Here is a 22058-nt window from a genome sequence, read left to right as displayed (position 1 = left end):
ATGAATCGTTAGTTGATGACCTTTGTCTACTTTCTCATTGATTTACAGTAACAATTTATAAATTAAGGCTATTAACTTTCTTTGTGCCTCAGTTTTTGAAAAAAACACATCTTCTTACTAGTTTCCTTTCTGTCCTCTGATTTTGTTCGTGATTATTTTTGACATGTAGAAATTTTATATTTCTCTATATTTCAATTTATTGACCTTTACTCTGTGATTTCTTCCATTGCTTTAAAGTATAGAAAATCTTAACCCATCTAGACCAGATAAGTATGCAGAAATATATTCTTTTCGTTATTTCATCAATATTTTAAAAATAATAATTCTTCAATCTATCTAGAACTTAATTTGTTATATGGTATGAGAAAAAATTTATTTTTTCCTGATAAGCGAACAATTATGGCACCACTTGTCCACTACTTTTCCCCACAGTTGTTATTGTTGTTGTTGTTTGGGGAGGAAGATTGGCCCTGAACTAACATCCACTGCCAATTTTCCTCTTTTTGCTTGAGGAAGAGTGGCCCTGAGCTAAAATCTGTGCCAGTCTCCTTCTGCTTTGTATGTGGGATGCTGCCACAGGGTGGCCTGATAAGTGGTGCATAGGTCTGCGCCCAGGATCCGAACCTGTGAACCCCAGGCCATTGAAGCAGACCCTGCGAACTTAACCACTACGCCACCAGGCTGGCCCTTACAGTCATCATATATATTCTGAATATACATATTTAAGACCATTCTTACATGTGCAAGATTATGTTTTGGGTTTTCTCTGTTTTACTGATCTCTTTGCCTATTCTTTTTAACAGTAATTTGTCCACCCCAAATCCTCTGTTTTTTTCCTAGAAGTTCTTTTACTCCTTCGCTGGATTCTTCCAACTGAAAAGCTAGTAAGATGACGTACAAAGAAGGCTGTCTAAAATTGCTGGAGAAGGAGACTCTCTGCCTTTAAAGTTTTAGGTCCTGGGTGAAAGTGATACAGTGTTAGCTCTTTTTGTGACTATGAAGGGTGGGGATCATGCTATGACACAGAAAATCAGAAACGACTTTCTTGGTCTCTTGATAGTCGTAGGAACAGTAACATAAAGAAGAAGAATTAGTATCTTTTTGTTCATCTCAAGAAAAGAAAATTTCCAGAGAGTAGTCATCTCCACTTGGGCTTCTAGGGCACCAGTGACAACATCAACCCGTGTATCCGTAGAAAATTGCCAGAAACTGTCACAAAAATGAAAAATGAGAGGAAGCCTGAATTATGATGGTTCTGTTAGTGTTCTACAAGGTATGTGCCAAATAATTTTGTTTTGTTTTTAAGTCTTGTTAACAAGGACTATCTTAAGGTGATGGGGTTATAGGTGACTTTTTTCTTTTTTTGTGACAAAGATTGGCCCTGAACTAACATCTGTGCCAATCTTCCTCTCTTTTATGTGGGATGCTGCCACAGTGTGGCTTGACGCCAGTGCCAAGTCTGTGCCCAGGATCCGAAACTGCGAACTCTGGGCCGCCCAAGTGGAGCGTGTGAATTTAACCACTACGCCACCAAGCTGGCCCCTCTTTTTAAAATTTAATTGTATTCTCATTTTTTCCCCAAATTGCATAAAAACTTTTTGTTTTTTGTCCCTTAATAATGGTCTGTTAACTTCTGGAATACAGTATTGGAAGCCTTAGTCCCAAGAAATGCAATGGTACAAAAAGTGGATTTTCTATTTCTTCATCTCTTTTCCTTAATAGACACAGCAACACTCAAACTCATCTCATTAGAAGAAATTTTGTGAAAATGAGACAGGACATTTCTAACCCAAGTGCTTTTCCTCAGAATAAGATTTAACCCAAAATGAGGCTGGGGACTGAAAGAAGGTATGAAAAAACTACCTCTTAACATGGCTATTTCTAAAGCTAATAGGAATTCTTTCACAACAGCTTTTTTTCCTTGACAACCCAGGATTGATACATCTTGCATGTTAAAAAGCAGAGGACTATAAGTAGGTACTCACTGGATACAATTTCTTTCCCCCTGTAAATTCCCTTCTTGTGATACAGTTGGCACTATTACACTGTCTTGAAAATTCCCATTTTTCTTTAATGGTCTCTACTTTCTTCTTTTCTTAGCTCTTCTTAATTGTTCTGCTTTTTATTAGCAGATGATTCTCCCTGGCTGACCAGCAGTGACGAGGGTCAGAGTCATGGACGATATACCATATCTGGTTTAGTCTGGCTCCAGAAAAGTTAAACTGTGCCTCAGCTCGAATTAGTCCCTTTAAGTATAAGGGATAGTCAGCGTCTGCGGCAATGATTTCATCGTTGTAAGCACTTGCGAATACCTGCTGTGATTTTTTTCAACACCCCTCCTCCCTTACAAGCAAGTTTATCTTTGTTCTTAAACCGTAAGCAGCATTTTGTATTTCTTTTCCATGCCACATTGAAAACAAATAAAAACCAAGCGCCATACATGTCACTTAAACGCATAACCAATTAGGCAATAGTCTTTTTCCCCCTTAAACGTTTCATGCTTGTTTTCCTGTCTTGGAATAACACTTAAAAGCCATTGGAGCATCCACAGCACCAGCGGCTTTCCAGGTCCGGGCGGGGGGAGAGCTCAGCATATAAAGCCTTTGCTCCACAATGGATGTCCACGTGATTTCTTGGAATGAGGCTTCCAGGGGATAACCCGTGAGATGGAGGAAGCTTCCTTCCACCCACATACTGTCAGGGGCAATGTGCCTTGATGGAGATTGTCTGTGAGATTTTGGACATTGACATCGTAAAAAAAAATTGAGCTGGACAGGTCCTTGCCACCACTTTTTCTGCTAAATATAGATAACGTTGTCATCGGGTTGCACAAGCAATTTCCAGCTACAGCTCCTCAGGATGGGAGGCAGGCACGGGGGCTCACGTCTCTGACAGTTAAACTGCACAGACAGGAGCTGACCCCGACTCAGGTGTTGTGCAGAGGAAGGGAGGGGGCAGAAGGGAAACAGGTGAAAGGAGTCGTAGTTTGGGTTAAATATAATGACACACCGGGGGAGATGTAATAAATGATGGTATTAGCTTAAAATATCGTTAAGCATCAATAACTTGGAAGAAAAGATACGTAGAAGGAGCCCTACCCTCGGAGTCTGTGCTCAGGGCTCCTCCTGTACCACTAATTTGGAAAACAATTTGACACAGTGGGAAGAGACTCATAAGATATGGAATCAAAAAGTCCTGGGGGCCGGACCAGTGGGGCAGCAGTTAAGTTCACACGTTCCACTTCTCGGCAGCCTGGGGTTCACCGGTTAGGATCCCGGTTGCGGACATGGCACCGCTTGGCACGCCATGCTGTGGTAGGCGTCCCACATATAAAGTGGAGGAAGATGGGCATGGATGTTAGCTCAGGGCCAGTCTTCCTCAACAAAAAAGAGGAGGATGGGCAGTAGTTAGCTCAGGGCTTATCTTCCTCAAAAAAAAAAAAAAAAAAAAAGTCCTGAGTTTGAATCCCAGCTTAATCTGACCTGATGCTTGATTTGGAGTTAATTACTTAACCCCTTTGAGCCTCAGGATCCTCATATATAAAATGTTGGTAAAATACTGTCTCCCTCACAGCATTAGGATTAATATTAGGATTAAACTAGAGGGCACTACTTAGTGCTCGGGTTTTGTTTGTTCCTCCCCTTTTAGGCAAGTCATTCAAGCTTCCTTGGACTCCAGTGTTTTCTCTCTTAGCAAATCCTATTGGTCCTACCTCCGAAACATATCCAGAATTTATCCACTTCTCTCTGTTTCCATTGCTATGATGCCAATAAAAGCCACTGTCATCTCTTGCCTAGGCCATTGCAATAGCTTCCTAATGAGTTTCTCTCCTTCTGTTTTTAAACCTTGTACAATCCATCTCTATACACAGGCAGAAAGAACATTTTAAACATGTAAATGAAATCATGCCACTCCCCTACCTGAACTCTCCAATGCCTTCTTATTGCACTTAGAATAAAATCCAAACACCTCACCACAGCCTCTGAGGCTCCATGCCATCTGCCCCCTATCTACCTCTTTCCCCTTTGACTTCACCTGCTGTTACTTTCTGCTGTTAATATTTTCCAACTGTACTGGCCTAATTGCATTTCCCAGAACACACCAAGTTTATTTCTACCCCAGGGCCTTTGCATTGGCTGTTCTCATAGATTGGAAGAAGTTTCTTCCATATTCCGTCGTGATTGAAACCTTCTTAACAGTTAGGTCAAATGTTCCCTCCTAAGATTTGTCTGCCTTGACCTAATCTCTACCACAGCCCTATTTGATTTTCTTCATAGTACTTATCACTACATGAAATTATTTTACATTTTGCTTCTGTTTCCCCCATGGGAATGTAAACCCCATGAAAGAAGGGGACTATATTTTTCAGCCCTGAATAACCTAAAACAATGCATGGTGCAGGGTAGGCACTCAGAAAGCATTCGGTGGATGAATTCTGAAAGAAGATGTAAAATGGGGCAATAATATCTTCCTGAAAGTTTGTGACTGGATTTGAAAATCTTTCTGTGTCCTTTGCATTTCTAAAGATTCTATGATTCCTTGAACAGAAAGCCTGAATCCTGGAATAATTTTTAAAAAATGCAGTTAGAAAATGTTCAAATACTCAACATACAGTAGTTCATTTTACGTTTACCAAGTCGAGGCCCTTGGGGTATCTGCTTTAATGAAAAAAGTAAGAAGGACTGATAATTTGCATGTCGAGTATTTGTATGCAAAGGGATCCTTTTAAACTATTTAAAAATTGTGTTCCTCCAAGTAGCCTGAGATTTTCTGAGCAATCCTATTTACAGTTGGCTTAGCACAGCCTTTCTTCACGGATCTTGAAAAGGAATATGATTCCACGGCCTAATACATCTGCTTAAAAGAAATGGCTCAGGTGAGCTCAGCCTGCGCGAATGGCATGTTCTTCAGCTCAGGGCGTTCTTCATCCCACTGTGCTCTCTGCATGCAGCTCAGACCTCTTCTGGGGCTGTGCTGTAAGAGCGACACTGTGCAAACTGGATCACATCCTAGGGAAGGAACTGGAAACTGTGTTAGGAGAAGAAAACAGGAAGGCCTAAGTGAAAGGGGCAGGGGATGTGAAGGCTGATAGTTGTCCAATATTTGAAGGTTTCCAGTGCAGAGATTCTGTGCTGCACATGCCCCGGCACAAATCTAGAACCAATGAGTAGAAGCTACTGGGGGGCAGAATTTGGCTCAGTAAATGGAGGGAATCTTTAACAGTCTGGCCTCCGACGTAAGTAGAGGCATGACTGAAATATAAAGGGCAGGCGCCCTCACTGGCTGTTTAAATTTCAGGCAGGCAAACCCCGGGTCAGCAATGTCCTACAAGGATTCATCCCACTTCTTGTGGGTGGGCAGCGTGCACCCTTCTGGCAAGCTCTCAAGGAAATCTTTTCACGCATTCTAGGCTGGCTAGCAGGGCCTAATATTGTGTGATCTGCATCACATAGCCTTCTTTCTAATATGTAATGTGTGGGACATGATGCGTCTGTGATTGCTCACGACTTAGGCCCAGAAAACTTTGAATTTCAAAAGTGAACCTAGAATCTTACAGACCTATGGTTTTATATTCTGACCTGGAAGCGCGTTCCTGGCTATTTCCTACCCAGGAGATTTCTTGTCTGGAAGGCTGAAGCCGGCCACGACTCTTCTGGGTGAACAATGGTTCGTGTTCCAAGAATAACCCTGGGTTTAGGGATAGAAGATAAGGCTGGAGGGCTTAAGGGTCGAAGGAGATCACCTTTTAATTTGCAGCCTAAGCACTGTCTGTTCTTTTCACCTCTCCCTTCTGGCAGGGGTGGCTGGTAAGTCTCGGCAGCAGCTGACACTCCCCAGCCTGACCCCTCTTTTCTCCTTCTTTCTTTCCTTTGCTTTTCATTAGAATCCCTAGGAGCCTTTACATGCTTAGCATGAAAATGAGCCCATTTTATTTTTGGAACCCACAGAGGCGGCCCTGAGGGGAGTTATTGTGTTGCTTTTAGCAGCTAAACAAAAAGGTGTGAAATCATTTGCTGGCTGCTCTAGAATGGGAAAAAATAAATAAATAAACGGAGAAGGAAGGTTCGGGACAGTGTGTGGCGACTTGGACAGAACCTCGTGACTGGGGCTCCTCTGAGACTTATTAGTAACCAAAGTGGCTGCTGGAATGTCTGTGCTTTTCTCTCACCTTCCCAGGAAGTTGCTAGAATAGCACGGGAAGCCACTGGGATATATATATATTTTTTATACTATTTCCATGTTGCTCTGAAAAGGACTTGGGAACGGGACTAGTTTGAGAAAATTCCTTAAGGTCCTTCCTTGCATTCCTCGTACAGGGACGGTGAGGGAGGGGAAGAGAGGACTAGTTCACCAGGCTTTTATAAGAACTGGGGATCCCCAGTGAGTGCTTCTGCGGACAGGTGTGTGCGTCTTTACCACAGCCCTTTAACAATTTAATCACGTGCCAGCAGAAATCAAGAAAGACCTCCAGCAGCCAAGACTTAACGTGAAACTCAAAGGTTTTGCCTCATGCTGGCAACATCCGTTGGAAGCCATCTCCTGTTTTGGGGGACCGAGGGCCCCAGATACTTCTCTTCTTGGAAAAGCATCTTATTTTGAAATGTCTCTTCATTAGTAGAGGCAACTTTCAGTTGGCATCTTCGATATGGGATTTTCTTTTTCTTTCTTTAGTTTTTTTTTATAATTATGGAAACTTTTTTAAACGACAAAATATTTGAAACATATAAAGAGACTTGATAAATGCACATTCTGATTCCCAAGATTTCACAATTGCTACTTGAGCTCTTTTAAGAAGAAACGAAATGTTATGATTGTGCCCTTCTCATTCCTGTGCTTCGTTCTGCCTCTTTCCCAAAAGGTGAATCCTGTGCTGCCGCTGGTGTGTCTCCTTCCATCCCTGGCCTTCGTGAAGGCCTGGCTAAATAGCCACTTGGTTTAAAGAACATGGCCTTTGGAGCATCTAGGCAGCCTGGCTTCAGTGACTGGTAGGCATCGCCATGCAGAGGGCTGTCACTGGGCCTGCCTTATTAAGGTGGCTAAGCCTCTGTTCAGCCAGCATTCAGGGTCAGAATTTCGGTATAGTCACACACCAGGATGAGACAGACCTTTTCAAAGCACTATTTAATTGATTCATCAATTCATAGAACAAATAATATTGATTGCCCACTTATTGCCAGGGACTATGCTACGTGCAAAGATATGGTGAGTCACAGACAGGCCAATGGAAATTAAAACCACTATAATACCAAAACTTCTTCTAGGAGGGGCTGGCCAGGGGGTGTAGCAGTTAAGTTTACATGCTCTGCTCCAGTGGCCTGGGGTTTGCCAGGTGTGATCTCTGCTGCGGACCTACCCACTGCTTGTCAAGCCATGCTGTGGCAGGCATCCCACATATAAAATAGAGGAAGATGGGCACGGATGTTAGCTCAGGGCCAATCTTCCTCAGCAAAAAGAGGAGGATTGGTGGCAGATGTTAGCTCAGGGCCAATCTTCCTCAAAATAAAAAACCAAAAAACAAATAAAAAACTTCTCTTAGGAAAGGAACTGTCTTTGCTTGGGAAAATTCCATGATAAGCTAGGATCTTGAAGATGTAGGCAATAAGAACCAAGGGACAATTTAATGGAGGTGAGCAGGATTGTGGTGTGAAGGAGGAGAAAGGTGAAGGAGAAAAATAAGTAGGAATCTCAGGGTGAGAGGGAGAGATGAGAGACAGGAGTGGGAAAAAGGACAGAGGAGGAAGACAAAAGGACAAGTGGTCAAGAGGCTAAAGTGAAAAAACTCTGTGGTGGCTCAGCTGCTGAGGGCACCAACAACAAGGCTCTAAGGACCCATTTGAAGTGGTTTGTATTTCCGTGGAAGGAAGCCATTGTTTGCTATCCGTCCTTGTCCCCCACCCCAGTAATATGTTCAGTGAAGTCTATTTTTTTACTCAAGTAAGGGGCAGATTGCACGCACAAATATATATGTATGTATGATATATATTTGTATATCTATACACACACACGTATACATACATACACCTGCTATATAAAAACATTGGATAAACAGAAATGAATCAGTGAAAAGCAGAAATTCAGCACCAGAGGTGAGTGAAAACGCAGCCCTGGGTGCCCCTCCCTCCATCCTCTCAAATCTCGAAACTCTCAGAAATCCTTGGCCTTCCGTGTGGCGTGGGAAGAATGTGCTGGGAGACCTCTCAAAGGACAAAGGGAGCCAACGTGACATCGGAGTTGAGAGCTGAGCTTATTGCTTCAGTTTTACACTGTAGGTTATAGGGAACACGATTTGAATACGGGGGTGGATTCCGAAGGCATAATTGATCAAACCTCTACCACAGTTGCCCAAATGCTCTTTTGCCTTGTTTCCAGCTAGCAAACTCCTACTCATCTTTTTAGGTTCTATTTAAATGTCACTTTATCTATGGAGCCTTCCCTGACCCCAGAGAAGGTAATTTTCCTCTTCTGAATTTCCATCTCTTCCCACATATGGCTCTATTACAGCCCATATGACACCATATCACACGGTATTGAGCCTGAAGACAACAAAATAGAACTCGTGGTAGGACTTTTGAATCCGTACTGCCCAGCAAGGCACATGCTACCTTTGCTCAATAAAACGTGGGCATATGAGTAATAAAGGGAAACTTCGAAGTGGACATATCGCTTCAGAAAGAGCAGAACTCCAGGCCCCCAAATGGTGACACCACTCTTCCCCAACAGCTTTGCAATTAGATGCTATTTGTCTTGCTCCTTGTTCTTATTTTGAATAAGAACCCATTGCTCCCAGAAGTTAAAGTAATGCCACAGTCATTTGTTTGTTTATTGGTTCCCCACGCCAAGACCCAGGGTGACGAGGCTGGATTGCACACGGGGCGTGGGCATCAGAAACTGGGAAGCCTCACCCTGCCAGGCCTGTCTGGCTCGTACGCTTGGGCAAGTGACATAGCTCCTGTGGGACTCTGTTTCCTCACCCAGTGGTAATGACCGGCTTCACAGGGTGGCTGAAAAGCTTAATTAAGGATTGAGAAGGAGGTAGAAAATATAAAGTACTTCATACATGCAAAGGATTTTCTCCCCATATTTATTTTTGGGCTCAGTAAGCTCTGGTAGGAAGTGTTTATGACCTGGAAGAAGAGTCTAGCAAAAAACAAAACTACTATTCTCACTCTAAGTGGCTCCCTAGGCATTGATTGGGAAATGGACCACGTCCTTATTTCTTTTATTCCAGTGTGCACTGTGGCCCTTGCTGTTAACTTTATGTGTACAGCTTACAGCTTGCTAAATCTAGGCCCCAGTGTCCTTGACTACAAGGGCCTCCTCTCTGATTCCTTTATACTCTGATGTGCTGTGATGCCTTAAACTTTTATCTCAAACCACATTCAAAAACAAGGTTTGCAAATGGCACACAAAAGTTTATGAGCAAACCGATAGGGCTTGGTCCCCTGAGTCAGAAAACACAGGGACTTGTGAAACCTTGTACAGGTGACGCCCCAACTCTGCCTGGCTTCGCAGATGCCCACCTCTCTTCTAAGCACTTGGAGACGTCAGCAGATTCAGCGTTTCCATCACTGCCAGAGCCTGCAGCTTCCTTGCCAAATGTTGGCTGAATGAATTAAGCAAAACAACAACTGGTCCTGAGGCAAGAGTGAAAAGGTAAGAGAGAGACAGCAAAACAAACCAAAATAGTGGGTTGAGTTTCTGCCTTGAAAAGCCTTATTATTGCTATTACATTTTTCGCTTTTTAATCACAGAGGTTGTCCCTGCACTAGGGATATTCAAGGACCAAAACTGTTCAGAAAGAGAAGAGTCTAATGCCTTAGACACCAAATGCCGTGTGCCGAGTTCGTTGTTGACGGAGGAATACCGGCTGGAAGGTGCCTCTCTACCCTCCTCCTGCCACAGCTGTCTTCAGAATCCCTGGCATCACACCCCAGAGGCAGCTGGGTCAGCCGCAGGGACCAGGTGAGGGAGTGAGACAGCTATTGCAGGTTGCCCAGCCAGCTGTGGCAGTGGCTGTGGGAAGGTGTGAGGCCACCAAGGCTTATATAAGGAGGAGGGAGAACACAGGGCAAAGGGGAAGAAGTTATGCTGACTTCGATTGGCTCACTTCACATGAGGCCGACTGAGGGAGGAGCGGGAGAGAGGGCGAGAAGACGCTTTTGAAAGCGTGATAGTGTCTCATCTGTATTCAAGTAAGTATGAAGGTAGCCAGCCCTGATGGTCTAGGAGTTAAGATCTGAGTCTCTCACGGCTGTGGCCTGGATTCCTTTCCCGGTCAGGGACCCACAACACCCGTCTGTTGGTCGTTTGTTTCATACTGTGGCAGCTGCGTGTTGCTGTGATGCTGAAAGCTATGCCTCTGGTATTTCAAATACCAGCAGGCTCACCCATGATCGACAGGTTTCAGCGGAGCTTCCAGACTAAGACAGACTAAGAAGGACCTTGCCACCCACTTCTGAAAAAATTGGCCATGAAAACTTCATGAATAGCAGCGGAGCATTGTCTGCTATAGCACTGGGAGGTGAGAGGATGGCACAAAAATGACCGGGCAGGGTTCTGCTCTGCTGTACACGGGGTTGCTAGGAGTCAGAATTGACTCCATAGCACTAACAACAACAAAAGTATGAAGATGCCTTCCAAATACAGCCGTGAGGAAGGTGGGGATAAATGGGAAATTTGATATGCAGTAAACTACATGCTACTTTACATATATACAAACATATTAAAGAAGGTTGGTATTAGCAGAGTATGATATATATCCTAATTACATCAATATTGGATGCATTGTCAATACCATTTCTCAATTTCATTTAAAAATCATTTGAAGAAAATTTGAAAATAATTTTTGGAACTTTAACTTTGGGTGCCCATAGATCATTTTCTTAGGAAAATGTGGCTATTAGAAATGTTGAACAGATTTCTCTTTCAAAGCAAACCAAAGCATTATAATTGGTCACCCACACGCCTAGAGTAAAATTTTCTATAGAGGCACTATTATAGAAAAATGCTACGGGTTAAACACAGAAACCAGCTAATCATAACTCATGAAAGTAAATGGAGCGTGTTCTGAGAAGTGCACATATGTTGAAACATGTCTATCACAAAATCTAGTCCTTAATCTGCTGGAAAACAGCCTTTTGCAATGAGAACTTATTATTAGACCTCATGGAGGGTTCTCAGTTTCACACCGGTTTAATTTTACATGCTTTGATGATGGAAACATTCTTTTAATTCTAAGCATCCCCTCTCTTTTGGGGAGGGAAGGAAGCTTCTGGTGATACTCTATGTATCTTTTATTGAATATATGGAGGATGGAGAGCCGTGCCAGGTAACTGTAGCACTTAAACTGCTACTTAATCATCCAGCTGTTAATGGAGTTCAAATGAATCGTTAGCTACAAAAGAGGTTTTTCAATCTCCAGCCCACTCCACGGTCAACTCTCGACACAGGTGCACTTGGCCATGAGGCACTCGTAATCTCAGAAGCAGATCTGGCTGCCAAGTTCAAGTTGCCATGACTCTGAACATAGAATATCATTCCACTCCCAGCCAGAGCCTGTAACTCTTGTGGCTGTTCCTATGAGGGCCCTACTTGGTACTGCTCTGGCTCACACCCATTGGCTACAGTGATGCAGCAGGTGAAGGACTTAAGTGTCACTAAGTTGGTTTCCAGTTGCTTCCAGGAAAAAAAAAAATCCATGGCATATACGATTCTTGCATCTGACACCTGGCAAATATCCCCTCTGTTCACAGGCTGCAGAGAGGAGATCTGAGCATTGCTGTCACAGCCTTAAGTGCTATTCTTAAGGGGCCCTGAGACACAGAAACCTAGGGACACGAGCGTTTTGGAGATAAGGTATAGAAAAAACACTCTACATGTATCTGAAAACTCTGCCAAGCACCTCAGCCTTGATCTGCCCCTTCTTAGCTCTTCTAACTTCAGAACATTCTGTCTTAGGTGTTGTCAATGAGCCCGACAACACATACTGGTTTTATGGTGTCGATACACATCTACCAGAAAGGAGGCCAAAAGGAAGCACTCACTTCCATCGCTCTCTTCTGCAAAGGATCCCTCTGCTTTGCCCCTGGGGGGTTTTCTCCCTGTATTGTTCCTGGTCCGTCTATCTAATTTGGACTGGACATCTGCAGAGCTTGGTGGACACTGAAGTTCCACAAATATTAAAACAATAAACCATAGTGCCAATTACCAATAGGCTCCTCAAAAAGCAAGAGAAGAGCAAACTCACCTTCACTAGGCCTTTGTTTCTCTGCAACTGAAAGGTCAAAATGCTATTTTGTCATTTTTGCATAGTCATTTACGTTGACATTTTCCCCTCGTGGGATCAAATCTTCAATGCGAAAATAAATCTAGAAACTATCTGTTCACGCACTTGTAGGTATGCGCACCAATGACACCCTCCAGGAGGTAGCACAAGTCATGGTAACTGGCCACATCCTTTATCTGTTGGGTCTTAAGAGTTAGCAGAGCTTTATCTTTGTGATGAAATGGCCTTTAGAAGTGGGTATCACTGAGCTGAGAATGCGAGCGTCATTACTGAGAAAAAGCACTTTCCTTTTAAACAGAGAAACCAACAGCAATGCACTACAAGGCCTGAAGAAAAAGTTGAGCTACCACAAAACAAACAAATATTCCGCTCGGTTTCAGGAAGTTTAGAGAGGATCAAACAAGCCTTTCTCTCTTGAAGTTGTTCGAGAACATTTATGCTTACTTCAGCCTTAGTTCCTATTTATGTTGCTGGCTTTTATAGATCGACCTCAGGAGGGCATTCCAACTTCAGGTTACTCACAAAGTATCTGCAGAAGAGGAAGCCTGGAAATGCCACCCCCAGCATGGAGGAGGGGAGGCACTCAGGTCTGAATTTGTTTCCAAACCACCGCTCTGTCCTTGAAGCGAGGCTGTCTCAAAAACTGGAGAGAGAAATTCCAGAGAGAGACGGTGCGAAAGCTTTCTCATGGTGTGAACACGCCTGCCTGCGAGGAGAATGCCTCTTCCTGAGGGATGAAACCAGGAGTCGAGAGAGTTTATTCGTGGAGCCCTAGTGAAGATTTCCACTAAGAAGGAACTTGTAATTTTATGCTAGTCCCTAGAGAGGAAGATTTAGTACATAGTTGAATTTTCAAGCAAATTATCTTCCAGAATAAAGAATGAACGATACCAACCCCTTGCAAACAATATTCTTGTTTTACAAATCTATCACTTTTCAATTCTTAGTGTCATTCACGCTCATAACAATGTTTTGGTTGGTATTTTTATCCTCATTTGACAGATTAGATCATTGAGGCTCAGAGATTAAATAACAAGTCGAAAGTTACACAACAAAAACGTAGACAAGCTGATTCAAACCTCATCTTTCTGCCTCTCATGCCTGAGCTCTTTTCAATATGCCAGACCGACTTCTAACTACATCCTTCCTAACCACCCATACTATTATCCGTAGGAAGAGAGAGAAGCTTTTGGAGAAAAATACTAAAGAGTTTTGATTGGGGAGTAGGCATGAGGCAGAGGGAAATGTTATCTCTTTGGTTGTTGTTACAATGTCACCATCTTTTCATGGAAATATACAGAGGTTTCCTCTTAAAATCTGCATGCTGGAACTTGCTGGTGAGATTTGTGTGCAAACTCACATCAGAGAAGCAGGAGACGAGAAAGCTGCTGTCTCCAAGTCTGAAGGACAAACACACCTAAACTCACATAAACATCACCTGTTGCTTGCCTCCAGAGAAGGTTTCTCCAAACTTCAGCAAGCAGAGTATTCGTATTTAGACATCTCCCGCCACATCCATGTCTAGCTATATAAATATCCATTTGGCTTACCCTGGAGCTTAGAAAAAGCTTCTTACCTATGCTGAACAACTTTCCCTTTTTCATTACGGTATAATAGATTTTGGCTACACAAAATATGCAACTATTCTATGGTACAAAATCAATGTGCACCACCACCCCCACACCCTTCCCCATAGCATCAATACCTCAAGTACATGAGAAGGCTTCCACTCCAGGAGGTTTCTGGGAGCCGCAACTTTCTGCACCCCACTCCCATTCTAATCTTTTTTAAAGTTGGTACATGTCCATCAAGTTGACTATCCTGCCCAGAGTTTTGAACAGCCGTTTTAGTCACCTAAATCTAAGAGAGAGAAATTTACAATCCACTTTAGGTTTATGTGGCGAACCATAACTATCAGGCTTGAGCCCTGAGGGCTAGAATGTCATGGGCCATTAAGCATGTCACCAGGTAGAAAGCTGTCAATAGCTGGATGTGAGTTACATGGAGAAAACCACAGTCAGCCCGGCTTAAGAAAGTGTAGCCCTGATCAGAGAGGGGTGTGCCTTTATCCCGCTCCATCACTCCACTCACCAACTCTTCCCTCCCTCCTCTGAGCTCAGTTCTTGTTAGGTCTTTACGACTTGTCCCCCATGCTAGATAGCAGGCTGCCTTCCTCTTCCCTAGAGTGACAGGATGGGTGACATATGGAAAGAATGGGAGATTTGCAGTGGGGCAGTTCTGGATTTAAATCCTTGTAGCTATGAAATAATGCACCAGTGACTTAACCCATCTTAGCTCCAGTTTATCCAGTTGTAAAATTATTAAAAACAATTCAGTAGTAGTATAAGAAAGGTATAACTAGGCCGAATAGGTAGCAACAGTAAGGGAGAGATCTTCAACGTAGTAGACAGAAAAACTTTCTAAAAAAGCCAGATTGGCTCAAAAATAGAATGGGCTGCCTTGAAAAGAAAAAGTAGGGACCCTCTACTGCAGACTTTGGGCAGCAGCTGGAGGCTGGTGAGAGATGCTGGGGATAGACGGCTACTGCAAATTTCCATGCTCATCTCAAAATTCGATGATTCTACCATTTGCATGTGTGTCATTCCAAAAAAGCCAAGAGAAATCTTCTCAAAATCCCCAATGGAATGTAAAATGCAATGTAAAATGACATTATTTTTTTCTCATTTTCATTTTCCTTCTAGAAAACTAGTCCCTCCTGTGTTTTTCCCCCTCCACTCAATTGGTTGGTAGAGAATCAAATTTCCACTGAGTGCAAGAACACACTTAACCGTTTTGAAACACTTAACATTTAACACAAACCACATGGCCATAAGTTTTAATTGCTTCCCATTACACAAATAATTCCACTTTTAGAAAAATCAAAGTTCTCTATGCTGCTGTCGCTCTGCTTCTCTCCATTGTTTCTCTGACTAGCTCGGCAGTATTCTCCCTTCCTGCCCTCTTGCCGTCTAAGCCCATGGCACCCGCCAATAAAAGTGATGACAGACTTTGATGCTCATACAGGTTTCCAACAACAGAGTTCACTTCATAATCACCAGACTTCAGCCAGTAAGCCTGATCTGAGTGACATTGGATTTTTTACCTGAGATGTTATGCTATGGGCTTTCATTTCTACAGGTTATGAACCACTTTGAAAGTGAATTTTTTAGCTTGCTACAGGGAATGACCTATGAGCCTGCAGATAAATCCCAACTGATCGGGCAAAGCCCGAACCCATGTTATAGTGCTTAAGTTTGCTTGGAAATTGGCTGCCATGTATGAGTCACAGATACAGGGTCATCCTCTGGGAGAGTGTGTATGTGTGCGTGTGCACATCCATGTGCATTAGAACAAGCCCAGGACGTGAAGCAAATCATAAGTGTACCTTAAAAAAATAGTATCTTCTGTTTGGCCAAGGTGAATATCAAGCACAGCCTTAAATGGGAGGAGGGCCACAAAAGATGAAGGACATGGTGCAACAGGGAAGAAAGGGAATGCTAAGACTGGGGCTGCCGCCCTCACTCTCACTACAAAATGATCGTCGCAATTGGCTGCACATTGATCAGCCAGGCACTGAAAACGTAGGTGCTTGTATCCAGATGATCTTATTTATTCAGCCAGGTACCATCATCCCCATTTTACCGATGATGCTCAGAAAGGTTAAATAGTCTGCCCACAGCTACATTACTCTTACGTGGTGGTACAGGCAGATGTCGACCCCATGATGATGCGCCTGAGGCCTCTGGACTTTTCAGGACGCTGTCCTCTTTGGGTGGCGTTCTGGACACAGTCTGACTGTGTCTGCCTCTCAGGCCCTGTTTCAGCCAACCTGTCTCATTTTTTGCCTCTGATATTATATTTCTTGTTCTCTGTGGCCAGATTCCTCCCTCTCCAAGTTGATTCTCTTATTTGCCTAATGTTATAATTTATGTTTGAGATACCTTAGGGCACTAATTTTCACACTCGAATTTTCAAAACTACAGAGAACTTTAGGGAAAATTAAAACCTCAACAAGAGCATTGACTCTACCAGGAGATCCCCAACCTCTGTACCCAACACTTCCTCTCCCATGAAAGCTGCCTCTTTGCATAGTTGGGATTTAGAATGTCTGTCATTTTAATCAAAGAAGCTACTGAATAAAGGCTTGTTGACCGAAGTTTCTCACAGGCTAAGGGCAGAGAAGTCTTATTTCTTCCCTTTGCAAATAAAGATTCCCATCTTTTCATACTGAAATATGGTTAAGGTGACAGTTTAGATTTATACCCTAAAATGTTTGATGGTATAGTTAATGCTCTGTTTGCAAAGTAGAGTTTTATCAGAGAAAGACTTATTCTTAACGTTGACACAATTTGAAATTAACAGACATATTTTCTCCATATTTTATTTTACAAATTTATTTCCACTGAAACTATATGGCTGGAATAAAGCATAAAAAACAAACAAGCAAGCAAACCAACAAAAAACCTACCCCATTTTTGCCTTGCTGTGCAATTAGAGTCTAGTATTTTGTTGCAGTAGGCTGAAAAATGGCCCCACCTCTCCCCAAAATGTCCAATCCTAATCCTTGGAATCTGTTACTATATTATTTTAGATGACAAAAGGGACTTTGCAGATGTGATTAAGTTAAGGATTTTAAATGGGGAGATTATTCTGGATCATTCAGGTAGGCTCAGTGTAATCACAAGGGTCCTTATAAGAGGTGGACAAGAGAGTCAGAGACACAGAGGCAGAGTAACTATGGAAGCACAGAGACAGAAACAGGCTGGAAGATGCTATGTTGCTGGCTTTGAAGATGGAGAAAGGGGCCATATGGCAGGGAATACAGGTGGCTCTAAAGCTGGAAGGTGCAGATTTCCCCTAGAGCTTCTAGAAGGACTGGCCCTGCTAACACCCTGATTTTAACCCAGTGAAACTGATTTTGGACTTCTAACCTCCAGAATTTTAAGAGAATAAATTTGTGTTGTTGTAAGTCTCATGCTTGTGGTAATTTGTTATAGAGGCAAAAGGAACCTAATACAAAATTGTTTACCATTTATTGCATCTCTTATGTCCAGCATAGTGCTTGCCATACAATATAGACTCATGAATTAATATTTACTGAATGAACTGAAAACGTAAAGGAAGGAAATCACGAGAATGGAATGTACCCAATTCATGGCAACATTTTTTGGTTTAAAAAATTCCCTATTTCTGAGGATGAGAAGAACATTTCTTTAAGGCTCAGCTGGGTGTATGGTTACCCAGTCATCTGTGACAAGACCCCAGTGTTTATGCAGCTTTGTATTAGCTCTTCAGGGCTAGAAAGCTCTTCCCTGGGGGCAGGTGAAAGAGACCATAGGGCATAATAAATAGTATTTAGAGGCCAATTGCTTTAAGAATACCTATTGAGTGCTTCCAGGGACTCAAAGCACCAGGGAGACAGGGAGGACGAACAGGCAGCGTTCATACTGTACAATACAACTGGCAGATACCAGCACCTTGAAGAATGTCTGGTATATGGTAGGCACTTAGCAAGTAAATGATGGAATGAATGACATTCAGAGCCAGTGTATAAACGAGACCCCCACCCCCTTCCCAAAGCCATCTACAAAACTCAATCCCCGCCTCCCCACACCTCTGCCTTCTCTGCCTCCCTGGATGTTAACTTCAATCCGATGTTACTCATATAAACTAAAGAAGAACAAAGGTGAGCACCCTCCAACCTCAGACCCAGACACATACCTGCCAACATGCTACATGTATTTTGGGCACAGGGACTGCAGACCACAGCAACATACCTCACCTTTTCTGGGACTCTCTCGCTTGTTCAATTTTTGCAAGTCTTTTAGTTTAAAGAAAAATAAATTAAGCGATTCTGGCTGATTGAAGAACAGTTCCCTTAAGGAACTTAACATTTAATGGTTAGATTAGTGATTTACAGTAACTTCTCATTCAAGTTTCTTTTACATTTATCATAGAGGTAAAATCAATATCTTCTACCAAACTGGAAGAATTTAGATGATTCAGTTTTGAAATACAGGAACAGAGAAAAATTAATGATAAAGACTGAAAATGACTTCAGTTCTCCCAATTCGAGATCTAGTTGACTCTTAGGATCATAATTTAGGAAGGAAGAGGCCTTGGGGGATCATCTGCTCCTGCTTCCTCACTTCACAGATGAGGAAAACTGAGGCCCAGAGGGAGTTTCCCAGATCACACTGGCCAGGAGACAGCAGATCCAGGGCTAGGGCCCAGGCTTCTGAGTCCCAAACCCAAGGTGCATCCCCACCTAATGTGCCTTGTTACATTAGATGATGGTACAAGGAGTTTGAGCTACACGAAAATAAACAGACACCAATATTGCCAAGTGTTTACAGTCTAGCAGGGGAGATAATACATGTATATAAAAAATTATGATACAAAGTAAACAGAGATAAGCTCTACAAAAGAGGTAAAGGTTAAAAAGGAACCTGTAAATCCCTGACCCCTGAGATGCGCCCCCCCCCCCCGCCTTTTTTTTGTACAATATTAGTCAAACTTGGGAAATAGTGAAATTCTTCCTTTTTTCAAGATTCCTTAAAACCAAGTACTTGGACTATAACTTAGTTAAGGATTTCACAACACATGCTATTTGAGTATCTGATTTGAAAAAGTCAGCAACCGAGCCAGACCACACAATGCACGATGGATGAGATCTTCTGGGCAGGTAGCTCCCTGTCTGCCTAGGCGAGCCAAACCAAGTGAGGCACTGGTTCAAAAAGGAAGGCAGAGTAAAGGATAAATCCATTGACCACCACCCCAGGAGGCCAAGAGACTCTTTCCTTCTCATTAGTCGTGGCTGGCTCTAAAATAAAAATAACACGCTCAAGCTGTGATAGAGGAAAGCTCTTGGTTTGGAAACCAACTACTAAGTATTAGCAAAGAGAGATTATTACCCACTAGAGACTCTCTTTTTGGTATAATTAGAAGAATAGAAAGACCATTGAATAGCGGGATTTGTGAGAAATATGGGTCATGTGTCGGCAACACTGGTTGCTTGCAGAATTGGCTATGTGGGTTGGCACACAGCACTGTGAATATGAGAAACCACAAATCTCCAGGGTTTCCTGAACAAAGTAAAAGGCCTTGTCTACGGATTGCCAGGTTGGAGGCTGGCTCATGAAAGAACCCCTGGGTGAGTGCCAAAGCTACCTGTGCTTTTCCTACCTCTCATTCTCCTCCTCCTCCTCCTTGCCCCCTTCCCTTCCTCCTCCTCTCATTTGTTATCTGGGCGTCTTAGTGGGCCTAACTGTAGCTTATGATGCTTCTGCCAAACCCCTGGAGGAAACAGGCCTTCTCCATGACAACCAAGCAACAACAGCTTTGGACAATGAGACAAACCATACTTCCACGAACAAAACCATGGGAAGCTGACTCTTTTGCCCCTGGAGGACTAGAGGAATTACTCCCCAGTCAGAGGATGCTGCATGTGAAGGCCCAGAAAAGGAATGAACTTCCCTGTATTGACAACAAAGCCAGTTCTTGAGAAGGTGCGCCAGAGTGGAGACGCTTTAGAAGCTCCTTGGGAGCCTGAAATGGAAACAAAGTACTTCCCTGTTTTCATCTGTCCAATCCTCTACCAGATTATTATCTTGAGGTCTAAGTAATTTAAGTGAATGTCTTTTAGAAGGTATCATTTGAGAAGAAAAGGAAAAGATGAAATGAGTTTTTCAAACCCTCAGGATTAAGTATACCTTCGACACAGACAAATAACCACATTTTCACAGTGCACTTCCATTTACCTCTGCCTAGAATGCTCTCTCAGTGCTTCCTTCATGCTCTGGAATATTACTTAGCTGGATCTTCATCCAAGGTGATTTCCAGGAGCCCCCAGTGAGGGGCAGGTCCTACATCATCTCTTTCCTTAGCACTTGTATCCAATGCACTTAGATTATGCGTTCGTGCACTTTTATGTCTCTGTACCCCTGCCTCCTTCAAAAAAACAGGGTGGTGGTGTTGATAGAGAGTCAATCTTTTCTTTCTATATCCCCAGTGCCTTCTACGAATTAGGTCAGTAAGGTCAGGGCAATTCCTGAATGAATGCATGGAATCTGTATTCCTTGGGCATCCAACAGACAAGAGAACGCAGACTTCTGAGCAATAGACAGGATCAGGAGGGGCCCAAACCCCGTGGTTAGCCTCCCCACAGACCACCCCAACAGGGCAAAGTCCTTCTGTCTCTATTTCTCTTTTCCCATCTATTTGTATAACTCTGTTTTTAGAAATCAAGGGTTGCTCTTGGTAAAACTCTTTAAAAAAAGACTGGGTAAAAATTACTTTACAAATGCCAGTCTGATCCCCTACTTTATCCCAATGAGCTGCTGTTAAGAACAAGGCAAAGAAGATGAAATTTAGTTAGCAAGGAAGTTTGTGCTTAAAAGGTTTTGGCCACAGATGCTAAACAGGATCCATTTTTCCATTTGAAGAAAAACATCCCTATTTCAATTGTGATGTTTGGAATTTCAGCTGAGACTACAAAAAGCCTTGGGTAAGGCATGATAGAAGTGGCGGATGGTCCTTGTGGAATCACTTGACCAAGTGTATCCTCCTGTCAGCCTAGATTGTCATTTGAGTGTATTGACCCGTCCCTGCCGGAAAGTCTGTGGAAGCCAGAGGAGGAAGAACACGCTGCAGAGCTGCTGCAGAGCATTAACAAGAACAGAATTAAAAATGATCACTTCTGGGACTTCTCACACAACTTGGAAATGGTGTTCAATAAAAGAAAAGATAATTTGGGGCCACACTACCCGGAATGAACATCTGACATGCAGTCACTGGTCTGGATTTAGAAAACTGCTTCGATCCCCAGAGAGCAGATTGTTAATGAGTATTTTAAAGGACGAGATTGAAGTACCATGATAGAGTCGAAAAGGGTACTGGTTTCGAAGGGTTCCACTCTTGCTTCCACTTCTGTAACAGCAAGTGGAACTGACTTTGAACAAGACACTTTACACCTTCCTGAGAAAATGTCCTTGTCTCCAGTATGGGAGGTGGGGACCACTAGATTAACTCTTTGGTCCACTCGACTCTCAAATCTGGGCCTTTATGATCATAATATTGAAAAGATTTAACAACAAGTGCAAGTAATGCTCACACTTTTTCCTACCTGAAATGAAAGTGAGGGAACCTGATTATAAAAGGTTACATGTTTGCTAACAATTAATGCATAATTTTTACAGCAATGCATGGATTTTATGTAGTTTAAGAGATCACTTATAACTTCCTGAATTTGATGTGCTCATTGGTGTCACCTCTTTCTCATTAAGTACTAATTATCCAAGGTGGTCAAACCTCCAGTGTAAAAATAATCATCTTATAAAGAACAGACAACAAAAAAGGTGAAAAAAAGTGAATCTATTAAAACTTTTTCAAGCGTATACAAAAACTGAATAGTATAATACACTTCCATGTACCCCTCTCTCCCCTGGTAAACAACATTTTGCCACTCTGGGTTTACCTCTTTCCAGCCCCACCCCAATATACTTTTCTTCTGAAGCATTTTAAAGTAAATCTCAGATATGTTGCCATTTGCCCCCTAACTACTTGTCTTCATCTCTAACCAACAGAGATCTAAAAAAAAAAAACTCCCATGCCATTATTACACCTGAGAATATTAAAAAATAATTCCTTAATATCATCTAAATATTGGTAATACTAAAGACTGGTACCATCTAAAAAATTCTTTTTTTTCAGTTTTTGGCTTGAATCATCATTGAAACAAGGGCAGAGGTGAAACTGATTTTACTGAACTCAT

At 42.6% G+C, this 22058-nt stretch overlaps 1 protein-coding gene and 1 long non-coding RNA gene across 2 annotated transcripts in view; one reads left to right on the top strand and one right to left on the bottom strand.

Annotated features, from left to right (window-relative positions):
* The window catches only part of RORA (RAR related orphan receptor A), a 688440-nt gene that overhangs the window by 135649 nt on the left and 530733 nt on the right, over window positions 1-22058 (bottom strand). The gene's annotated exons all lie outside the window — the stretch shown is intronic.
* On the top strand, window positions 5422-13180 carry LOC103546753 (uncharacterized). The gene is made up of 5 exons (XR_011528009.1): window positions 5422-6986; window positions 9514-9654; window positions 9753-9963; window positions 11754-11856; window positions 12770-13180. It is a non-coding gene; the product is annotated as an uncharacterized lncRNA (long non-coding RNA).

This window comes from Equus przewalskii, chromosome 1, assembly GCF_037783145.1.
Source record: "Equus przewalskii isolate Varuska chromosome 1, EquPr2, whole genome shotgun sequence".
Lineage (NCBI taxonomy): Eukaryota > Metazoa > Chordata > Mammalia > Perissodactyla > Equidae > Equus > Equus przewalskii.
Note: the sequence above shows the minus strand (reverse complement) of the source record. Positions and strands in the feature narration are given on the sequence as shown.